Source organism: Puma concolor, chromosome F2 (genome assembly GCF_028749965.1).
Source record: "Puma concolor isolate L17-30 chromosome F2, mPumCon1.1.hap2, whole genome shotgun sequence".
Classification (NCBI taxonomy): Eukaryota; Metazoa; Chordata; class Mammalia; order Carnivora; family Felidae; genus Puma; species Puma concolor.
Genome location: NC_141684.1, coordinates 43,463,419 through 43,488,420, shown reverse-complemented (window position 1 = coordinate 43,488,420; position 25,002 = coordinate 43,463,419). Strand labels below are relative to the sequence as shown.

The window sequence follows — 25,002 nt, the reverse complement described above, 5'->3', positions numbered from 1 at the left end:
GAGAACCAGGCCAGTGGCCCTGCCACCTCCACTCACCCAAACCATAGATGTGTTCCCTCCACTTGAGAGGTTACCTCAATTGTGTCCCTAGCTGTGGCGTCATTGGCCAGCTAACAGTCACAGAAGCCGTTTGGGACAATGAATGAGAATAACCAAGAAAAAGCTGCAAGGCTCTGACTGCACATCTTTCCCACCAAGTTGCAGAGAGACAAAAGGGAAACGTGACAGAATTTTAAAGAGGGCTGGTAAGTCTAAGAGATAGCATAGATTCGCGCATCTGGGAACAAACAGAACGTAGTGTTACTAATGTTTGTTTCTGTGGTATAGGCATTAGGGTCTATCTGCTTCTCTCTCTCTCTCTCTCTCTCTCTCTCTCTCTCTCTCTCTTGCCCTCCCTCCTTTTCTCCCCTCCTCCCATCCCTTCCTCCTCCCCCTCTCCTACTCCCTCTCCCATTCCTTATCTCTGTCTCTGTCTAAAGTTGGCCTAATCTCTATTCATCTACACTTGAGCTATCTTCCTTGGGCATATCAGGACTTCTGAATCTGTGCAGCCAACCCATCAAAGTATTCTTTAAAAAAAAAAAAAACGTTTTGTTACTATGCCACCCTAATGTTTCCCTCATGTGGAGTTTTCAGAATGGTAACCTTGACATCAGAATAAAAGCAATCAATCAGTGGTATGCATACTTCTGCTCTGGAATCCAGTGGGGGACCTGAGAACAAGTCAATACAGGCCTTACTAGTAAAATGAACGGACAGGAAATTTCCATTCATGAAAACAATCTTGGAGACCACCCAGTGTAGTGTCCTCACTTTACGAACAAAGGAAATTGAAGCCCAGACAGGCAAAACCACCATAACTTTGCAGAACTCATGTGAGAGCCCAAGAGTCATCTGGCTGACAAGGGAGACATTTTCTATTTGTGGCTACGCTCTGACTTGACAGATAGCTTCTTCCCCTCCTCAGGTAGACAGATACCTCCTCTAGCAACCATCCTATGTACCCTAACTTTCAGAACCAAACTCCTAGAAGTAGAATTTGGTACCTACTAAATTTATTTTCTCCCCTCAATCTATGGCCCTATTCAAGAATAGCTATTCAGAACCTCCTCCTCCTCCTCTCCCAGCTCTTATCCAGCTGCCAAGAGATTTGCTTCAGATTCCAGAATTTAAGTTACCACGCCCCTCCTTCCAGATACATGGATCCACTTTTCCCCTTGGAGGATTTGCCAAAAGCCGAAGTAATAATCCTAACAATCTTTCAATTAAGTAAGATAATATTTATTACTTTTAACCTAAAGGACCCTTGTTCAACAGGAAGACAATTTCACATCTGTGCAGATGGGACCCAGCTGACAGTGGACTCAGCAGATTGTGTGAGACTTGATAAAATCACCTTCTTCTTCCTGACGTTTGAACAGCCCCCTTCTCCTGCCATATGTAGCCAAGAAAATAAGCCAGAGCCTGGTGCCCTAGTGATGAGCTGGCATGTGGCTCCTGGGTTTGTCCCCCAAATAAGCAACGTGTTTATTCAAAGGAGTTTATTTATTCTGCCTGCAGAATAGGCAAGGTGTCAGCCAAAATGAATCCTGGCCAATTATTCATGCCATTCAAATTATGTGACATCCTTGCTCTATCCATTGCCTTAAAGTTGGAAAGGAGAGGACAGGCCAGCTCTTGACTAGAAAAGCCCAAGCTTTGCTGTTGATATTTTCACAGTCACCAGCATCCTAGGTGGGCAAGGGAGACAAAGAAATGTCTCAGCCCGGACTCCACTGAAAACAGAACCGGACAGGGGTGCCTAATTTGAAAGGTGAAGTCCTGAAGCAGTGAGAGTTAATGAAAAGAGAAGTGTGACAAGGAAGGTTACAGAGCCACAGCGTGTCACTGTACTGGCCACTGCTTTACCATAAGCCTCAAAGACACACAGCTGGTCGCTCAGCAGGTGCAGCTACTCAGCCACCTGGGATGTCTCCAGACAGGCTGTGCATCGAAGCTGCTCAAAGCAGTCCCTTCAAAGAGGAAGGAGGGGAAATTTATCTGCATGGCTACTTCCCCTCTCTAGTCTCCCAGATTCATTACAAAGGGAGTTCTTTTCCCCAAATCCCAAGTCATGTCACCTAGCTCCCTCAGTAGCTGCTGAAGAAGCCCGTCCCAGTACCGCAGTGTCCTGCTGCATCCAAGCCTGGAAGTGGTCGGAGGGGCCAGAGACCCCACGGGTTCAGCTGACCGGCCCCAGGTGGCAAAATTGCACAGGCCCATGAAGGACCAACCAATCTGTCTCGGTGGCAGCTGAGGGCCTGGCAAGCAGGTGCGGTTGGGGATGCTGATGAGGTGCTGAAGATTATGGCATGAAACGGCAGCTAGGATTACAATCATATCCAAAGCACAGAAGTAGATCTTCCTTCTTCAGCTTTTGCCAAATATCTCCTTGTGCTGAGAACCTGGACTGTGTCCCTAATGACAAAAGTATAGCAGACATGCCAACCTAGGCATTACAAAATCTTCAGTCAAAATGATCTGTTCTGCTGGATGCAATAGTGTTTATGTGCGTGCTAAACCTGAGAAACAAACCTTGTGATCTATTACAAAGACCACCAGTGAGCTCCTAAGCACCAAATCCAATGAGTACCTTCCAATGTTTACTTAACTTGACCTTTTTACAATGTTTCACACAGCTGAACATTTTTTTCAATAGGAAACGTTTACCTTCTTTGGATTCCACATGCAGATCTCTTCGATTCTCCTCTACCTTTTTTGTCTCCTCTGGTGGGTACTTTCCCTCTGCTAACTCTCAGCCTGATGCACTTTTTAGTCTACATGTTCTTCCTAGGGAACCTCATCTGCTCCTCTGTGCTAAGGATTCCCACAGCTCCAGACTTGTGAGTAAGACACGATCCTGGCAAAAGGAAAAAGACAAAAGGTATCAAGTATTATGACAGTGTGTATGAAATGCTATGCTAAAATGTGTTATAATAGCATGTGCACACAGAACACACTCAGCCTGAAGAATCTGCTTAAACCAATTCTGAAAGGATAAGAAGGAGTTATTCCGAAAGATGAAAAGAGGGAGAAAATTCCAGGGAAAAAAACCAAACAGAACACAGGCCTAAGACAGCATGGGATCGGAGAATAAGCGATGAATCTGAAAGGAGTCGTGAAAAGGCTACAGAGACACGACTAGAAAGGCAAGCAGGGGAGGGTCATAAAAGGCCTGACATGACAGGCCGCAGCGTCTGGACTTCATCCTGAGAGCAGGATCAAGGCAGGGTCAGCTTTCTATTTTATAAATATTCCTTTGTGAAGACGGGCTTGGAGGAGATGCCAGGGGAGGATGGAGACCAATGGGGAGGTTGTTGTCCCACCCAAGCAAGACACTCTAAGACATTAAGAGTTTGGCAGTAATGACCTTCGTTTCTCCCACCTAAAGTAACTTGTACAAGGTAAATCCTGAGCGAATTCCAACATTTTTGTCTTGATACTTATGGAATAATGAACTGCTGTCTTGATTCTCAAACATTTACTTGATTTCTGGGTATCCTAGGCAACTATTTGTTCAGGGTTCTCCAGCAAATCTGGGAAATAAAAAGTATTTTGTAATGGCCCAAATCACCTATTTTTCTATCATTTTTTTTTTGTTCATTAAAAAATGTTTATCAAATAGTTACAGGAGAAAAAGTCCTCTTTCAGTTACTGTGAGTTATAGAAAGATGACTAAGACGCAAGTCCCCAGGAAGTAATATTTCAGTGGGATGCAGTCAGAAAGAGCATAAACTGTGAAATGGGGCAGATGAAAGAGGAAGGAGGGACCAAGAGAGAGGTTCTGGCAGTGTGCCATGCATGGCTGCAGAGGAAGAAGGGGGTAACTGTGTTTGGGAGCTTTGATTCAGGCTCGAAATGACTCGGATCTCAACTAGGCAGAAATGAGGGGACAGATATCCCTGACAAAGTCCCAAGGGCCTGACATCACTGTTGAATGACTAGGTTTGGTCAAAGTGGCAGGTATCTAAAGGAACATAGTAGAAAAAGAAAAATGGCGGACAGTTCAGGAAGACCTTAATATCCAGGTTAAGGCAGTAGCAGCTGAGCTGCTTAAGCAGACATCTTTTGGAGCATCCGTGTGTCTCCATGAGGGCACAGAGCCATTTGCAGTGTACTGACTCAGCAAAATTATTCCTACAACTGTTTGAATTGAAGCAAATTGAATCCATTTTCACATCGACAGCACTGCCTTGTTATTAACCCTAAGAAGACGAGAACTTTCTCACAAGCACTGCTGTCAGAGCAGTTACCTTGGCACATCCTCAAACGTCCCAAGTCCCCTCATGGTGCCTGGATACGAGACAGCTCCATGAGCCTGCAGGGTTGTCCAGATGTGTATTTCTTCTCACTTACAGGAAACTCCATTACTTTAAATTTTAGAGGCCAGGGCCGCTATTTTATGAAGCCTATGTGAAGTCAAAATTACCTAATAACACATCGAGATGTAATCTACTTAAACCCATGGGGCCGAAAATGCACTAGTTACGAGACAAGTTAATAGGTTAAACTAACATCCTAAATTGAATTCACTGAGGAGACCTAGAAATAACTTCAAGAGGCTCATTCAGGGAACCCTGAGGAACCTTACCTGAAAGGTATGACTACAGAGAAAAAGAGAGAGAGAAAGAGAGAGAGAAAGATAACAGAGAATCAGGGACCAAGAACAAGTCCCTGACTTCAATAGTCTCTGACTTCAATAAAGGTCAAAACAATATACTCCAAACTGTTCCAGACAGATAAAATAATCTGTCCAAAATTAAATGATATTATGTATGGTCATTGTTGTGAATCTTTATACAACAACTTGGCAAGACAGAGAGGGAAATATTTTCTCTCTTAATTTGGTGGTATAGTCTATCTACTTCATGAAATGTTAAGGTGAAAAAGTCTCAACTCTTCCATTGTTAATTTATATCTATCCTGGGTTTCTATCTGGTTTGTTGTTGTTGCTGTTTGTGTTTGTCTTCAAAATGTCTTTGTCTGGATACCATAATTATATGTTCTTATCAGAGAAGAGTCCTTACTATGTTCAGCTTACTCCTTACTGTGTTTTAATTCCTTCCTCTTCTTGTGTCTCACCTGCCCTCCTCTTCCCAAGGCCAAAACGGTGGACAGGAGGCAAGAACAAAGGAATCAGAAAGATACTGTGGTAAGCGTGCTGACAGAAATGGCTCCTATCTTCCCTCACTTCAAAACTAAAGACACCTTTACAATCTTGGATTTGGAATTCAGAACCACTTTCTCCATCTTGTTGTCTCCTCCCAGTGAGTTATTATCACCTCATGGGAGTGTAGAAGGATAGAGGGTGAGCAACCTAGACCACGTTCTACATGGGACCCCGGTATTTGTTGGTGGTGGTGGTGGTGATGGTGGTGGTGGTGGTTTTTGGAGACAGAGACAGACGGACAGACAGACAGACAGTGCACATAAGCAGGAGAAGGGAAGAGGAAGAGGGAGAGAGAGAATCAAGCAACGTGGGGCTTGATCCCATGACCTGAGCCAAAATCAAGAGTCAGGCGCTCATTCACCTGAGTCACCTAGGCACCACTTGGCAACCTGGTTTTACTTTGGTGTGTAGGAACCCCAGAAGTTAAAGGTTGCTATATAAGTCTTCTGTCACTACTATAACAAATTGCCACAAACTGGGTGGCTTAAAAAATAAAAATCATTTTCTCACAGCTTTGCCAACCAAAAGTTCAAGATCAAAGCCACATTCCCTCAGAAGGCTCTAAGGGTGAATCCTTCCTGGCCTTTGCCAGCTTCTGGTGGCTGCTGGTATTTCTTGAGTTCCTGGGCTTGTGGCTCCATCATTCCAATCTCTTCTATGTCTAATCATTGCCTCAGCTTCTATGTCTTTTCTACCTTTCTCAATATCCCTCTGCCTTTCCCTCATAAAAGTATTGTCATTGGATTTAGGTCCTACCCAGAGAATCCAAGATGATCTCTTCATCTCAAGATCCTTAACTTACTTTCATCTGCATTGACCCTTTTTCCAAATAATATCCAGAGTTCACGAATTAGGACATAAACCTATCTTTTCAGAAGCCACCATTTGTATGGTTTTACAACATCCACATACTAAGACATAACGTTCTTGCTGGTTACCAGAGCCTTGCCTCAGGGAGTCAAACACTCTCCCAAGCCAGCCAGTGCCACAAATATCATCCCAAGTCTGAGTCAGAACACTTGACTAGTTAAATGTGTTTCCAAGACAAACAAATGGAAGCCTGCTCCTATTTGAGAGTTTAGACAAAGCCTGAGAAACATCAGATGAGCAATTCTTTCAGCAGGACATAGAAACACTTTGAACACTAGGATTTAGGTACTTCATTTACATGCCACTTGTAAACTATTTTAATATGTACAGGCTATTGTTAGTGTGAAGTCTTTGGGAAGAAATATGCTCAAAGTGGTAACATTTTACCTCAAAAATGACATAGAACCCTTTGCCTTCATGTACATTACATTTCAAAAAAAGGTAGATATTATACTGTCTTGTACCAAATGCCCTCAAGATTTTTTTTTGAAACCATAATATAAAACATCTTTTTCTCTGGCTCTAATCCAATTTCTTTGAGTGATGTGTAAACCATACAATTGTTTGTAGCTCTGTGTCAGTATCCATTACTTTTGAAATGACCCCTACATTTCACATTCTATATAACATTTTCCTGTCTTCTCTGGGAATTGCAGAAGATCCTTCGTAGACACACTAATTGCTTGTGACACCCACAGTCCTTTTGAACACTGACGTTTTCTTGGTGAACCAGTAAATACTCTGTTATTTGGAGAGGACATTGTTGCAAAACACTTTCCCTGATTCTTGCTTTCTACTTAAACATCATAATCACACAAGGCTGAGTTATAGCTTCACTGCTGCCCATGCATATTGTACTCTTGGCATTACAGGAGCTTCAGAAACTGCTCAGTCCGTCAAAGTACCGGTAATGATTTCTTTTGTGGGTATATTAATCTCACAGAAACTAAGCATTACATTTTAGACAATAAAGCTTGCAAAAGACCTGTCAAATCTATATTTTTTAAATGCTTTATATTACGTTCTTCCAAAACACTCCCCACTGCATTGACCTTTAAGCACATTAACCTCTGCAGGGAAATTTCTTAAATCCATATTATATGCATAAAACCTCTAATTCAACATTTAGCGAGGAAAATAGATCGTAGTTGGTGCTAAAATGTCAATGAGTCATCCACATCTGACAGTAGATTGCTGAATGACAAACAATAGCTTTAAGCTTGTCTTAAAAGAAAATGTAGCGTGGCTAAAAACACTGTTAGGTCCAAGGCAAATGTTCAAAAAATAGGCACTCTCTAACACACCAAAATCTGATTTACGAAGATTCCTAAATATAAATTGGGGGTTGCAATCTGTCACCGGCACCAACCACCATGACTTACTCAGCATTGTTTCCCCCAACCCAAGTTGCAGTTTCTGGTTTTTCCTCCTTTTTGGCCATCAAATAAATACCCTTATTTGCCCAACCTCCTCTGCTCTCTCTCCCATTTCTTGGCTTTCAACTCTTCACAATTTGGTGGAGTTTAGACAGGTCTTCTTTCTTTTTAAATTGAAATATATATTCACATATAACGCTGTGTAAGTTTAAGGTGCTCAACATGTTGCTCTGATGCATTTAGATATTATGACTGTCTTTGAAGCGTTGGCTAACACCCTTATCATCACATAATTGTCATTTCTTTTTTGTGGTGGGAATAATTTACATCTAGTCACTTAGCAAGTTTGGTGTTTATAGTACAATATTGTTGTCTATGATCACTGTGCTTGTGCATTAGATATCCAGGACTTCTTTCTCTACTAGTTGTACATTGGGTCTTCTTTCTGAAGTATCCACATATCCTTATCTCCCTCAGTCCCACGCTTCTTCTCAGCCCTCCTTCAGATCTTTGTGGTGACTTCAGAAAATATCCATGCCCTCTTTTCTTTTCCTTACTTTGTTCCATTTATGAGTTAAATAAACTCACCATAGGCACGACTGGGAAGCATTAAGTGTGGAGCCCCGCAACATTGTAAAATCAAAAGAAAGGAAAGCCATACGCTTACAAGTGAAATAGGGCATAATAAGTGATCAGCATCTTGACCACTTGAGCCCTTCAAAGCACCTGCAAAGGCTTCTCTCTCCAATTTAGCATCTAATGTCCCTCCGGTTTGATCGATCTTATGCAATTGCAGACATTCAAGATAAATTCAAAACTATTTCTTGCCTATTTGTGACTTCTCTGTTTTACTCACTAGCATTGTACACATATTGTTTTCTCTCCACTTTTAAAAGTTTGACTATACACTAACTTGTTTCACTGTGCTAATAAGGCTTTGTAAGCTTTCAAATTAGTTCCATCACATTTGGGATCCTTTTCCTGTCAACAGATTCAGTCAAAATGCAAATGAATGCCTAAACAGTGACCCACTATAAGTCGATGCTATATTATTCAGTGTTTTCCCCATAGACAAACTTCATCTGTTCAATGCTGTGTCTAAGACTAAGAGTTGCTCATTTTTGTGTGTAGATTTTTTTTTGGCCACCCAAATTTGAAAGAGTTAATGATTTCAAAGATTCAGAACTCCCTAAGCCCCTTTCAAATTATTTTCTCTTCCTTATTTCCACATAGGCAAACAGAATTCTGTAAATCTGCTTAAAAGGTGATCCTCAATAAGAAATCTGGGGATTTAGAGGAGGGGAATGTATGGTCAATTTGGTGAATCTAAAATCTCCTATTTTATAGCACACGTCCATATTCACCGTTTCTTTATTCACTTACTTGCTTCTTTGTTGTCTTGCCTACTAAGGAGTGAGCTCTGTAAGAGTGAGGATCTTGTCTATTTTGTCTTCCCCAGTGTCCCCATAAAGTTGATATTCCAGAAACAATTTTGACCAAACAAAATATTTAATTTATCAGTTATTTTGATTATTTAGGTTCTGGTAGGCTTTGCCTTTGCTTATTTCATCATTTTAAAAAGAAAAAGAAGACCTGAGCATGTGTGTATGCTAGATTTAGAATCCTGGAAACTAGAGCTGGAAGAGATCCTAGAAATTGTGTCATTTAAAATATTGATTTTATAGCTGAGGAAATAGGGTGATAGGGAAACAGCCTAAGTCATCTAATGCCCAAGGCCCCTCACAGCTGGATAATGGCCAGGATGCTATCCTAGCCCTTAAACCAGTGAAGTCTCATAGGATGAGGTCTCCCCCGGGGACACAGAGCTTATCCTTCCCGTAGGAGCTGGTGTGATCCTGTTGGCTCAGCAGAACATATGTAGATCTCTATTTACAAAATAAAACAAAAAGTGAGATAGAGGATTGTGTGATGAAAGTAGAATATCGTCTTGCATTTCTTTCATTAGGCAACATTATTTTCTGCATTATTTTCATTTAGCCAACAAACTTTAACTTGCCGGGGACACTGGCTTAGGGGAAAACCAAAACAAAGAGCACAAGCACCACCAGATGCACGAGCCTCGACTAGGTCCAGATCTCAGACACGTCTGAGCTCGGGAGGGAACGCAGGGCTCCAACACATATACACTGCAGATTCCAGTAAACAACGTGTTTTCCTAGTCATTGTTTCAGTTCGTCCTCACAGCCACCCTGTAAGGCAGCAGGGAAGACATTGTGTCAGTTTTACAAACAAGGAACCTGAAGGTGAAGGTCATTAGTAAACTGCTCAGGGTCACACAGGTAGCTGGTGATGAGAGACAGAATTAAGTCCTCTGATCCCATGACAGTTCAATGTATGTCTTCACTACTCAAATGCATGTACTTTCTTAGTCTCACACTATCCTTTTTTTTTTTTTTTTCCTGAATTCGTTGGATTTAAACGTACCTTCTATACATCTATCCCTCCTGTCTCCAGATCAGGATCTGAGCTCCTGGCTAAGATGTTTACACACTCTTTATTTATTTATTTATTTTTTTGTGCCTGAAAAATAGTAATGATTTTCTCTCTTTAGTGCTCTTCATAGGGAATGCATTTCTCTTAGGAGTCTTCAAATGGTTAATTGACAAATACCATAAGCCCTAGAAGAAAACAGCAGCTTCAAGATTCTGTGGTTTCAACGTATCCGTTGCAGAATATACACTGAAATTTCCCCTTCTCTCTGCTACCCATAAACATATATACACACAGTGTGATTATACCACACTCCCCTTCCACCTGAAATTGTTATCTCAAGCACTACTGGATTAGCCTAAGGCAAATATAATGGAAGCCATGGGTGGGGCCGAAGTGGACGATCACCAGGGGTATACCACAAGAAAAAAAACCTGAATAGATGTTGCGGTGGGAACAGAGGCAATAGGCAATATACAATGGCTGGATCACTGAAGGGGGACATTGGCAAAAAAGAAATAGTCAAATAGGAGGAACCTTAGGAGATGCTAAAATAAGAGACAAGTTGCAAGACTAAAACAAAGGTACACTAAATAGTGCAATTACCCCTTGTTGCTTCTGATAATCTCTGTAGTAAAATGCCAACGGGGTACTTCAGTTTTGAAGAAAACCACTGGAGAATGTTGGTAAGAAGGCAAAGTGTGTCTTCACTGTCCTTTTTTAGGGACCCAAGGCACAGGCAGCTCTTCTCCTGTGGCCACGACCATGGCTGGCTACAGCAATTGGCAGGGCCGGTACAAATAGAGGTTCCTAACTGTGTGGCAAGGCTAAGTTGTCCCATCCTCCCTACCCCCATCATTTGGCCCCTCTGAGAGGCCTGGGTGCATCCTGCATGTCTAAACTCCATTCACTCTTCCCCCTGTTCTCACTCTCCCCCCTCTCCTTGTCTACTCCTTAGATCTATGGGTGCACACACCCACTGTACCACAATCCACTCTTATGAGGACAAACTGTTACCTTGAAAGCCAGCTCACAGGTTTAACCAGGAATTTTGAATTCCCCAGAGCATGGTCTAGAAGAGGAGCTAGGCACTGGGTGGGCACATCCCCTTGGCCATCTCCCCACTGTGTCCTGTCCCCAGTAAGAGCAACCAGAAGATATCCATGAGTATTGTGGGACCAACACGGGATCCTGACTGCTTGGGACTAGGGGTTACATTGAAACCTGGAGCCATGGGGGCAAAAAAAAAACACAAAAACCAGTAGGAGATTTGCAGGTTCAGAAATCCTGACGCCATCTTCACAAAACCAGCAATTGTGGCTTGCAGGATTTCTGACCCTGCCCAGCTTCCTTCTGAGACGATGAGGGGAAAAAAGTCACAGAAATTGTGAAGGATACATTTAACCTGTAAACCAGCCCCCATCTTTTAGACTTAGACATGAAAAAAGGGCATGAATGTATCCCCCAAATTAAAACAGATGTCTTAGACAATCATAGCCTAAAACTTTATTATCTTATGCTTCTATTTTCCATTAATTTGAAGAGGAACTTTCAACTTTTGATTGTAAAACAATTATGAGAACAATGGAGGCTTCCTTTGGTTCTTCCCTGGAGGTAAAAGCCTAAAAGCAGAGCTTTAAAGAGCCTATCCAGCTTGTTTGTTAGTGTAGGGAAACGGAGGTTAATTAATCTAGTTTTGGGAATGCTAGATAATATCTATGTTCAGTTGCTTACACTTTATGCTGTCCAATTAATTTCTCCCAAGGACTTTGATACAAGATTATTCAGCTCAAAACTTCTGGCTTGAAACTCTTCAAGGTCCTTGGGGTGACCACGAGAAAGAACATATTTAAGAAACTATCACCTTCTTTTCGTCTTTCATCCTGGTTGGAAGCTGTGCTCTTCTCAAAGGTTAACGAGGTTGCAGAACCTTCAGGGAGTGTGGCCAGGACACCCATTTCAATTGCTCTCACGTGCTTCTCTTATTCAATTCTCGGAAGCACAGTCTGGAGCTTGTGCTCCAAGATGCCTGCCTTTCAGCCCACCAGGGCTTCCTTCAGAAGCTGGCTGGGCCCAGAAAACAGTCAGACGCCCTTGGAATCTTTAAGTGGTTTTCTGACAGAAGGTTTAGCCATTTCTTCTCCCGGTGCTCATTTTAAAGTTAAGCACATGAACACACATTTTTTGAATCCCAAAGAAGACTTTTAATTGATTCCCTGAATATTTTAAGGTCTACTAATTCCATTGATGTTGCAAACACTGCAATTCATTCCAGCTGCTGGTCTAATCACATTCATTAACAGGCTTATTTTTACCTGCCAGCTAATATTTTACCTTACATCGATAAGTCTTCAGTTTTCTAGTAAAATTGTGTACAAAATAAAATGGATCGCCCGACCTTCTGATTGTTCCACAGGGGTTGGGTCAGCCAACATCCCTCCTTCTGAGACAATAAACTCAAGAATGCACATGCTACTCATTTGTGACAGACAAATACAACATTAGATTATTCCAAGGGCAAGTTTTTCTAGCACAGTCTACCAAGTTAATTTTTTCTTTTATATTACATAAAATAAAAAAGGAACATAATTGGTCACTCAGATGTAAACAAAAGACCTTACAGTAGGTTAAAATAACTCATATGTCAATGTCCTCTATAGGACATGGTTTCTTTTCAGTAATGATGTTTCATTAAGGTTTAACCATCCATGATGTCTTTGTCCATTCTTGTGTATGGCAATAGGCTTACGGAAAAAAAAAATGGCCCAGAATCGAATGTGTAGCATGTGTCATTAAAACATAGAACAGGTAAATGACCCACATGACAAGCCAACCAAGTCTCTTGGGATCATTTGCTAATGCTATGTGTACTGAAAGAAGAAGCAGGAAATCCCATCCACAGAGTTCAGAGCTAGATCTCTCCAGGTAAACTCTCATTAAACAATAAGAGTCCAAGAAATAATAGAATTATGGTTAAGAGACCACATGGCCTGGACTTCTAGAATTGCTACATATGAACTGTGAGCTTGGGTAAGACAAGCTGTGTGAAACCTACATTCTTATATTAAATATAAACTAAAATTTTGCATGTAAGGTGCTTAATACAGTACCTGACATATAATAAGCCCTCTAAAACTGCAAGCTAAAAGAAAAAAACAGTTGTATTTTGTATTCAACTACCATCACATCTTTTAAACTGGGTTTTATGTCATAATCACAAGCCAAAAATTTTTCTACAAGGCCATAGTGACATTATTTGACTCCCAACTCACTACCTCATTATAAAAACATCACTACAGGGGTGCCTGGGTGGCTCAGTAGGTTAAGCATCCAACTTAAGCTCAGGTCATGATCTCAACAGTTGGTGAGTTCGAGCCCCACGTCGGGCTCTGTACTGACAGCTCAGAGCCTGGAGCCTGCTTCAGATTCTATGTCTCTCTCTCTCTCTCTGCCCCTCCCCTGCTCATGCTCTGTCTCTTTCTGTCTCTCAAAAATAAATAACTATTAAAAAAATTTTAAATGATAACAAACAAAAACATCACTACTCCTCTCATTATCCATTTCTGCCCTCCCATACTCATTTAACTTCAGCCACACCGGCCTCCTACCTAATCTTAAAACATATCAGGTACAGTTCTGACTGAGATTCTTTTTATGTACAGTTCCCTGTGCCTAGAAATAATCTACTACCAGATTTCTTCATGGCTTATCCCCATAACTCCTGTATGTCTTTGTTCAAACTTCAATTATTTAAGGAGGTCTTCCCACATCACCCTCACTTAAAATTCTACCCTTGCTTCCCAACCTTCCATATATTATTTCCCTGCTTTTTCTCTGAAGTATTTATCACCATCTGACATACAACACATTTTAGTTGTTTATGTTTTTGTTGACTGTCTCCTCAACAGGAATATAAGTTTTGTAAAGACAGTGTCTTTTTTTTCTGTTTTTGTAAGTAAAGAAAGAAGAAAATAACGAACATGAAACACAGAAAGGCAAAATAGTCGTGCATAGAACTGAGATACAAGACAAAAAAAAATAGCATAAAAGTTGACAAAGGATTAAATGGAGTTAAAGTATTTTAAGACCACTCTCATATCAAGAAAATGGATAAAAAGAATCAAAAAATATCAGTCTTTGATAATTTAAAAATACACATTGTATTCTTCAGGATAACCACTGAAAAAATAATAATTGTACAACTACCAAGCTGACGTGATTAGGGAAGTGGGACAAGAATACATGACTAAGAAATAATCTATTGAAACACAAGGCAAGAAAGAAAGAAAATAGGAGCATAAAGGAAGTTAGGAAAATTGAAAACAGATATAAAATGGGAGATTTAAACAAACGTATCACTGATTATATTATAAGCTCATATTAAAAGACAAAAATGGTGGGGGCGCCTGGGTGACTCAGTCAGTTAAGCGTCTGACTTTGGCTCAAGTCATAATCTCAGTTTGTGAGTTCGAGCCCCGCATCAGGCTCTGTGCTGACAGCTCACAGCCTGGAGCTTTCTTTGGATTCTGTGTCTCCTCTCTCTGCCCCTCCCCCATTTGTGCTCTGTCTCTCTCTATCAAAAATAAATAAATGTAAAAAAAAATTTTTAAAGAAAAAAATGGTCATATTAAAATTTAAAATTTATAATATGCTGATTATAAATAATATATCTGAAAATAAGGAACCAAAAGTTGAAACTACAAGGATGGAAAAGATACAACATACAATCATAAAACAAAAAGGTTGATTAAATTATACAAGACCAGACAAAGTAAATAAAATACATAACTAGAGAAAAGTGGGAAATGTCATATGAAAGGGGGTTAACCATCTTAATCCATTATTAATTTGTATTTACCTAATATCATAATTTCAAAATATAGAGAGACACCAGAACTACAAGGTGAAACATAAAGCCAATAATCATAGTGGAAAACATAATCACAATCTTCTCAGTAAATGGTAGAATAAAAGATAGTAAATACTTGGAAGATCTGAACAACATAATTAAGAGACTTTAAGTAATTGACTTGTAGATAACAGTACCCAAGAACTGCAGAATATACCTTCTAAGGCACATACCAAGCATTGATAAAAATTAACCATATGCTGAATCATCAAGAAAAACTCAACAAATTGCATAGTATTTAAATGATCAGAATATGTTCTGTGACACAATTCTATTAAGCTTGAAATCATTAACAAAACTAGAAAATCTCCATATCTGTGTGAACTAATATGTATAGTTATTATTTGATTAACTGATGATAAACTGTGGAATGTGGATAAGCCCATTCTCACAAGGAAATGTATAGTATTCATTACAAAAGAAGAAAAGATGAAATTAATAAGTTAAATATTCATCTCACTAAGTTAGCCATAAAACAGTAAAATAAACCTAAATATAGTAAAAGGAACTAAACAGACAAGAATAGAAATAAAATAGAAAAAAATACGATAAATAGGATCAACAAGACCAAAACTGTTTCATTATAAAATCAATACATTGATAACATTCTCCATAAGATGGATCAAGAAAAAAGGAGAAAAGGCATAAATAACCGTGTTAGATATGAAATAGGTAACATCACAAAACATTAAAGAGATTATAAAACAATATTGTAAAAAAAGATCTTAGGAAGATATTGCTGAAAATATAGTGAAAAGCTTACCACTCCTTTTCAACATTGTAGTGGCAATCCTTGCTAATTCAATAAGGCAGGAAAATGAAATAAAAGGTTCATAGATTGGGAAGGAAGATATAAAACTGTCCTTGTTCACAGATGGCATGATTGTCAACTCAAAAGAATGGACAAAAGAAACTCCTGAAACTAATAAGTGATTATAGCAAGGTTCCAGGATACAAGGTTAATATAAAAATGTCAATTTCTTTCCTATATACCAGTAATGAACAAGTGGAATTTGAAATTAAAAACATAATATCATTTGCATTAGCACCCCCCCAAATTAAATCGTTAGGTATAAATTTCACAAAAAGTGTACATCTATATGAGAAAAACTACAAAAGCCTAATGAATGAAATAAAAGAAGAACAAAATAAATGGAGAGATATTCCATGTTCGTTGATAGGAAAACTCAGTATTATCAAAAATGTCAGTTCTTCATAACTTGATCTATAGATTCAATTCCCAATCAAAATATCACCAGTATTTTATGGATATTAACAAACTGGTTCCAAAGTTTATATGGAAAGTCAAAAACACAGAATAGCCAACACAATATTGAAGAACAAGAACAAAGTTGGTGGGCTAATGGTACCCAACTTCAAGACTTACTATAACGCTATAGTAATCAAGACAGTAATATATTGAAAGAATACACGAATAGATTAATGAAACGGAATAGAGATCCCAGGAATAGAACTCCCATGAATATAGTAAACTGATCTTTGAAAAAGGAGTAAAGATAATACAATGGAGCAAAGATAATCTCTTTGACAAATGGTGCTGGAACAACTGGATATCTACATGTAAAAAAAAAAAAGAAAAGAAAGAAAAAGAACAAGAACATAGACACGCAGATCTTACTCTCTTTATAAAACTTAACTCAAAATGGATCATAAACCAAAATGTAAAATGCAAAACTATAAAACCCCTAGAAGATGACAAAAAAAAAAAAAGAAAACCTAGATGACCTTGAGTATGATGGTATCTTTTTTGACACAACACCAAATGCATGATCCGAGAAAGAAATAACTGATAAGCTGGACTTTATTAAAATTTAAAGCTACTGTTCTGCAAAAGACAACTCAAGAGAATGGGAAGACAAGCCACAGATTGGGAGAAAATATTTGCAAAAGATACATCTTATAAAGGACTATTAATCAAAATATACAAAGAACTCTTAAAACTCAACAATAAAAACAGCCAGATTAAAAAATGGGCCAAAGACCTCAACAGATACCACACTAAAGATGATACACAGATGGCAAATGAATATATGGAAAGATGCTCCACAGTATATGTCATTGAGGAAATGTAAATTAAAACAACGATGAGAGGGGCGCCTGGGTGGAGCAGTCGGTTAAGCGTCCGACTTCAGCCAGGTCACGATCTCGCTGTCCGTGAGTTCGAGCCCCGCGTCAGGCTCTGGGCTGATGGCTCAGAGCCTGGAGCCTGTTTCCAATTCTGTGTCTCCCTTCTCTCTGCCCCTCCCCCGTTCATGCTCTGTCTCTCTCTGTCCCAAAAGTAAAAAAAAATAAAAAAACATTGGAAAAAAAAATATTTAAAAATAAATAAATAAATAAATAAAACAACGATGAGATACAAGCACATACCTATTAGAATAGCCCAAATCTGGGACACTGACAAAAACAAATGTTGGCAAGGATTTGGATCAACAGAATCTCTCATTTGTTGCTGGTGGGAATGCAAAGTGGTATAGGCACTTTGGAAGACAGCTTAACAGTTTTTTACCAAACTAAACATACTTTTACCATGGAATTCAGCAATCATGCTCCTTGGATTTACCCCACAAAAATGTGAAGATTTATGTCAACACAAAAACCTACACACAGATGTTTATACCAGCTTTATTCATAACTGTCAAAACTCGAAAGCAACCAAGACGTCTTTCGGTAGATGGGTGGATAAACTGTGGTACATCCAAACAGTGGAATATTATTTAGTACTAAAAAGAATGAGCCATCAAGTCATGAGGAGAAACTTAAATGCATATTACTAAATGAAAGAGGCCAATTCAAAAAGATTACACGTTGTCTGATTCCAAATATATGACATTCCAAAAAAGGCACATCTATGGAGACAATAAAAAAAGTCAATGGTTGCCAGAGATTTGAGGGAGGGGAAGAAATGGATAGACAGAGCAGAGAAGATCTTTAGGGCAGTGAACATACTCTCTATGATATTATAGAGACATATATTATATGTCATTATACATTTATCCAAACCCAGAGAGGATATACCAAGAGTGAATCCTAAGGTAAACTATGGACTTGGGTAATTATGATGAGTCAATGTAGATTCATACTTGGTAATAAATGTACCCTTCTGGTGAGTGATGTTAATAATGGGAAAGGCTACGCATGTGTGGAGGCAGGGGGTACATGGGAAATCTCCGACCTTCATCTCAATTTTGTTAAAATTGCTGCTCTAAAAAATAATTCTTTAAAAACATATACAATAAAAACTCCAGATCGAGGATTTGTTGGTGAAGAAATAACTACAATTCCACACAAACTCTTCAGAAAGTACAAAGATGGTTCATTGCTATGAGACTGGCATATGACTAGCATTTTTATGAGGCTTGATGCCAAAGCCTGACAGAACCATTATAAGAAATTATGGATCAGTTTCACTCATTAACACATGATTCCAGTAGCATACATAGATAGCAAGACTCAATATTACAAAAATATTGGTTCTCCCCCCAATTTTTTATATATTCAAAGAAATCATGTTTAAAACTCCCAACATTTAGAGGCACTGGGGTGGCTCAGTCAGTTGAGCCTCCAACTCTCATTTTCGGCTAAGGTTGTGATCACAGGGTCATGGGGGCCAGCCCCAAGTCAGGCTCTGTGCTGAGCGTGGAGCCTGCTTAAGATTCTCTCTCTTCTTTCTCTCTCTCTCTATTTCTGCCTCCCTCCCTCTCCCCAGCTCTGTCCCTGCCCCACCCACCCCCAAAATCTAACCTTTATTTCTGAAGAAACTAAAAAGCCATTTCTCAAATTATATAAAAATGCAAGAGGCTAAGAATATGCAAACTGTCTTGAAGAACAAGATAAGAGACCTTGTTCCACTAGATAGCAAGACTTATTATAAAGCTACTATAATTAAGAAAGGTGATATTTGTAAAAGTTTGACAAACCAATGGAACAAAATAGAAAGTCTAGAAGTAGATCCCCAAGTGTATGGACACTTGATTCAATTAAGTGCAATGCAATTAACAATGCATTTAATGCATTAATGCATTACTGCATTTAATCAAGGCATTAATAAATTATTAATAATAATTAATAATTAATAATTAATAAATTATAATTTATTATAATTATAATTTATACATTTATATATTTATATATTATATATTTATATATAATTTATTATAATTATTAATAAATTATAATTTATTATATATTATATACATTATATATAAATAATAAATAATAAATAAATAATAATTAATAAATGCATTAATGCATTTAATTAACAATGCAATTAAAAGGTAAAAGGATAGTCTTTCCAGCACATGGCACTGAATCAGCTGGATATTCTTTTTTTTAATTAATTTTTTAACATTATTCATTTTTTTTTTTTAATTTTTTTTTCAACATTTTTATTTATTTTTGGGACAGAGAGAGACAGAGCATGAACGGGGGAGGGGCAGAGAGAGAGGGAGACACAGAATCGGAAACAGGCTCCAGGCTCTGAGCCATCAGCCCAGAGCCTGACGCGGGGCTCGAACTCACAGACCGCGAGATCGTGACCTGGCTGAAGTCGGACGCTTAACCGACTGCGCCACCCAGGCGCCCCTAACATTATTCATTTTTGAGAGACAGAGCATTAGCGGGGAAAGGGCAGACAGAGAGGGAGACACAGAATCCAGTGTAGGCTCCAGGCTCTGAGCTGTCTGCACGGAACCCGATGCAAGGCTCCAACTCACAGACTGCAAGATCATGAGCTGAAGTTGGACGTTTAACCAACAGAGCCCCCCAGGCACCCCTCAGCTGGATATTCTTATAGGAAAAAGGAAACTTCACTTCCACCTCCTGCCATGCACAAAAATCAATTCCCAAAAAATAAAGACAAAGAATGACACTAGTGTATGATATAGGAGAATATTTTCGTTAGATTGAATTAAGGATTTTTTTTTTTTTTTTTTTTTTAGCAACACACATACCACAAGGAAAGAAAAATCACCATTAATGGAAAATCTTTGAACTGGACTACATTAAAACCAGGAATTGTTTTCATCAAAATATAACATTAAGAAAGTGGAAAAGTGGGGCGCCTGGGTGGCGCAGTCGGTTAAGCGTCCGACTTCAGCCAGGTCACGATCTCGCAGTCCGTGAGTTCGAGCCCCGCGTCAGGCTCGCATCAGGCTCTGGGCTGATGGCTCAGAGCCTGGAGCCTGTTTCTGATTCTGTGTCTCCCTCTCTCTCTGCCCCTCCCCCGTTCATGCTCTCTCTCTGTCCCAAAAATAAATAAACGTTGAAAAAAAAAAATTTAAAAAAAAAATAAAAAAAAAGAAAGTGGAAAAGCAATCTATAGATTGGGAGAAAATGTTATATGTATGTAACAAAAGGCTTGTATCAAGAATATATAAAATGATCTCAGAGCTCTCTAGAGCCTGAATGAAAAATGAGCAAGAGACTTTGACAGGTACTTCACAAAGTAATATTTCAATAAGGAAACATATTCAGGAGTCCTTGAGTAATCAGAAAAATACAAATTAAAACCCCAATGATACACCACTATGCAATTAGCAGAATGTCTAAAAATAAAGTGCCATTACCAATATTTGAAAGAATGTGGAACAATGAGAATTCTTATACACGCTGATATGAATATGATTTGGGGAAACATGTTGGCATTACTAGAATTTAACACACATGGAATCCATGATACGACCACCCCACTCCTGGGTATGTACCCAACAGTAATGTATGCATAGCCACATTGTTCCTAACAGCCAAAGAACCCAAATGTCCACCAGCAGAAGAATGGATAAATGAATTGTGATGTATTCATTCAATAAAGGAATATATACCAGTAAAAATGACCTATCTACAGTTACAATGAAACAATACACACAGCCTTCACAAATACGATGAGCAAAAAAGCCAGACACAAAAATGGCACACACACACAAAATAGTCCATTCAGACTGCTATGACAGAATAGCATAGACTGGACATCTTGCATAACAACATTTATTTCTCACAGTTCTGGAGTCTGGAAAGGTGCCGGAACATTCAGTGTCTGCTGAGAGCTCTCTTCTTGGTTCACACAAGGCAATCTTCTCGACTGTATTCACATGGGAGATGGGGTGAGAGCCTCCCCAAGGTCTCTTTTATAAAGGCATTAATCCCATCATGAAGGCCCCACCCTTGTGACCTCATAGCCTCCCATAGGCCTACCTCCTAACACCATCACATTGGAAGTTAGGTGTCCACATGTGAATTTGGGGGGAACACAAACATGCAGTCTATAGTACTGTGTAAATCAATTATACAAAGCTCAAAAGCAAGAAAAACTATAGTATGAAAAGCAAGTGGAAGAAGAAAACAAGTAAGAAATGGAAGCTGCCAGGAATGGGGTCTCTTAGGTGGTGGCAAGTCACTCTTTTTTTTTTTTTTTTTTAATGTTTATTTATTTTTGAGAAAGAGAGAGAGAGAGAAAGTTGGGGAGGGGCAGAGAGAGAGGGAGACACAGAATTCAAAGCAGGCTCCAGGCTCTGAGCTATCAGTACAGAGCCCAACGATGTCAGGCTCGAACTCACGAACGGCAAGATCATGACCTGAGCCGAAGTCAGAAGCTCAACCAACTGAGCCACCCAGGCACCCCAGCAAGTCTCTTTTTTGACCCAAGCAGTGGTTCTAAGGGCGTTCCACTGGCAATGATTCACTAACCTTTCTTAAGTGTGTTTTATTGAAATCTTGTGATATATCCATAAAACTTTATTTCTAAGGATTTTGTTCTGCAGATACAATGCAAATACCTAAGCATGTTAAAAATTAGGTGCAAGTGTGACTTATGAAAGCAAAAATCTGAAAACCAGTGTAAGTGCTCATCAGTAGATGACTGGCTCAATAAATTATGACACATTCAGGAACACTATGGAAACTTAAAAAAGAATAAGGCATCTCTATGTGTACAAATATGGGACAATCTTCATCCATTTAAGTAAGCAGGAAATATAGAAGAGAGCAGAGATGCCATCATGTGATTTGTGTGTAAAAATGAGGTAGAGCATATATGCATATGTATTTATATATGCGTATATTTCTATAAGAATGGGTAAAATATAAAACCCAGTAACAGTGGCTATCTCTGAAATGGGGAATTAGAATACCAGCGGTCAGGTCATGGATGGGAAGGAAACTTTCTTTTCAGTGTAACTATTGGCATCATGTGAACTTAATCACATATATGCTACTTTTTCAAAAGAATAAATTAAAGGTTGATATATGCATATACATATGTATGTGTAATAAGCTGAAATGATTTTGTGAGCCCAGTTCCCAATTGTTGCATTTGGACATTTGTATGTATCATAACACCCTTTCTTTTGGGAACTGACATGGCCTGGAGTGGAGGCAGGGAGGCAAGTATGCATGAGGAGTGACAAAGACAAGGTAAAGTAGAGAAGGTTCAAGAAGCCGGCGCAGGGGCGCCTGGGTGGCTCAGTCGGTTAAGCGTCCGACTTCGGCTCAGGTCATGATCTCGCGTTCCGTGAGTTCGAGCCCCGCGTCGGGCTCTGTGCTGACCGCTCAGAGCCTGGAGCCTGTTTTGGATTCTGTGTCTCCCTCTCTCTCTGACCCTCCCCCATTCATGCTCTGTCTCTCTCTGTCTCAAAAATAAATAAATGTTAAAAAAAAAAAAAAAAAAAGAAGCCGGTGCAAGTGCAAAAGGCACCAGTCTGAAGAGGGCCAGTGGCAGGGATGATAAAGCCATAGAAGAAGCCAGGATGCTCGGGTCAGGCACGCTAGACAGAAGCAAATGCATCATATGCAAAAGACCTGCAGACAGAAGATTGTCCAGGAGGGGAAAATCCCGTTGATAGTCACCGCTTGCTCTCATGAGCCGGATATTGCTGGCAAAGTGTCACAGGTCAAAGAAGAGAAGATACCATGCTCTAACCCATTTATTTGTATTGATCCAAAATACGATCAGCCCCAGAAATGAAATCTTTGTCTCCTCCACAATACCTGTTTTATAGTGCTGTGCACACCATGGTCTTAAAAAGGAGCTGTTGATTCACCCCATTTCCTAAACCATAAAAACATAACCCTTTCTTCCAAGTGGTTTAGCAGGTTTTCACACCGTCAGCTTGGCAGTGGGCCTGAGCCACTGGCTGATGGGCAAATGAGTAGTACATAAAAAGATACTAGCCTTTGACTATCTTTGTTTTTGCCTCACTCATCTGATCATTCCATATTTCAACTGCATATTCCACACTATTTCTGTGAAACAGATTCATTCTGTTAACAGTCATCATGTCAACATTTTATCTTGAAAATTGTTGAAGGAATGGGGTTTTTGAAGAATACATTCCAGGGTATCAACTGTCACACCAAGTGCTCAGATGCTTCAGTCTCCAGGACCCTACAGACTCTCATGAGGGCAGAAAAGCATGGAGGGGAAACAAACTGAAGACAGGGACAGTGCCAAGGCCACAGTACAAAGCAGATCCACTTTCCAAGTTATCTTCTAGCCAACAGGGTCCTTTTGCCATTTAACACATCCATAGCTTCTGTGTAGTGATGCCAAGTTTATTCTCGGTGCAGTTTTCGTAAATCACATCCAAAATATGATTTGGAAAAAAATGCACCTTCTTATGAGCCCACTGTGTACTTGAAAGACCCAGTGCACAAATCATTTGCACCTGTACCATTTCCATCCAGTTCTAAGCTAATTTTAAAAAGGCTCTGAAAGCCTGCCAACAGCACATGTGCACAGAAGATAAAATGTAATAGCAATTAATCCAATCATCTCTGATTTAACGTTAATTTAACCCAGTGGATTATGCCTTGTTTTGTGTGCAACTGTGTTGATCCTGCTACATTTCAGAGAGCCCCCAAATCAATCAAGTCACAATCCCTAATTGCAGTCAAAATGGGGGATTCCACTCAGCAGGGCCCTTCTCTGGAGTATCTATTCCTCCCAAGGAAGAAAGGGAAGTCAAAGAAAGAGGCGTCTCTAATAGCAGGCTGCTAACATCACAGCTGATGGTGTCAGGACTGGCTTTGAAGAGTGGCCTCGTGTTTGCTGGCATATTCAATTGCACAGGGGCTTCTTGCCAGAATGAACAGGAAAGGGCCATCGGAGAAAAGCCAATAGAAGTAGAGTTGCTGTTTAAACTAGAAACGAACAACAACATAATAAATTCTGGGGGTACAATGCTTTCCCTTCTCTTTATTTGCAATATTGATTGAATGACTATAGCAGTTAAAGACCTTTATTAGGACAGCTGAAATTGAAAACTAATACCATGCAACACCTGCCCACCCACCCCACCCCCCATCTCGAGTCTGATTTAACTGGGTTACAGTGTAGACCTACGTTCATGGAGCCAAGGCTGATCGGGAGAATATTTGTATCATCATGTACAAGGAATAGAGAAATGTTCAGGTTGCTAATTCCTTCTGTTTGGGTTTTATTGAGAATTGCAATAATGAAAAGTGTTACCTGAGCTCAGGGGCAGCCCCAGAAGTTCAATTGTAGTTCAGCTTTAGTTAAGGATTAGTTAATAGATACTTCACATAAAGTGCTACCATGTTCTTTTTCATAATTTTTCTCTCCCCTCCTCCCTTCCTTTGCAGCTGAGAATAATTAACTGTTCTTTTGTGAGTGTCATTTGTTCTCAAGGAATTAAATGCCACCTTATTTCCCAGAACAAGAATTCAACTGTCATAATTATAGCTTCATTTCAGAAGCAAAAAAAAAAAAAAAATCATAATTTATTACAGATTGTTCAGCATGTGAGATAGGTTTAAATGTCATTGGAAGTAAATTGTGGCATGTCATGAAGGGGTTTTAGCCACCACTGTAATTGATTTATAATTTCACATTTAAAATGAACAACATTCACCCATTGTTCTTGTGTTATATAACTCTGACAGCAATCCCTTGAGAATGAGGCATTCAACTTGGTCAATACACAATAATAATAATAACAATAACAATGATATGCCAATTTTAAAGATAAGTAGTGAAATTTGCATAAGCACTAAGAACATATGTGTTAAAAATGGAAGCTCAATCTCTATGATACAAGGTAAAAATCTATTTTGGAGGGAATGCATTTTGATATTAGCATTGAACTCCATAAAATTAAATGACTCTCAAGGGTTTTAATGAAACTCATAAAATTAAGGACCATCAGAATTAAGGT

At 39.3% G+C, this 25,002-nt stretch overlaps 1 long non-coding RNA gene across 2 annotated transcripts in view; it reads right to left on the bottom strand.

Moving 5' to 3' along the window:
• The window catches only part of LOC147571990 (uncharacterized), a 354,576-nt gene that overhangs the window by 169,564 nt on the left and 160,010 nt on the right, over positions 1-25,002 (bottom strand). For both annotated transcript variants that reach the window (XR_015246597.1, XR_015246598.1), the window contains one exon: positions 2,710-2,899. This is a non-coding gene — a long non-coding RNA (uncharacterized LOC147571990). The remainder of the gene's footprint in view (positions 1-2,709; positions 2,900-25,002) is intronic.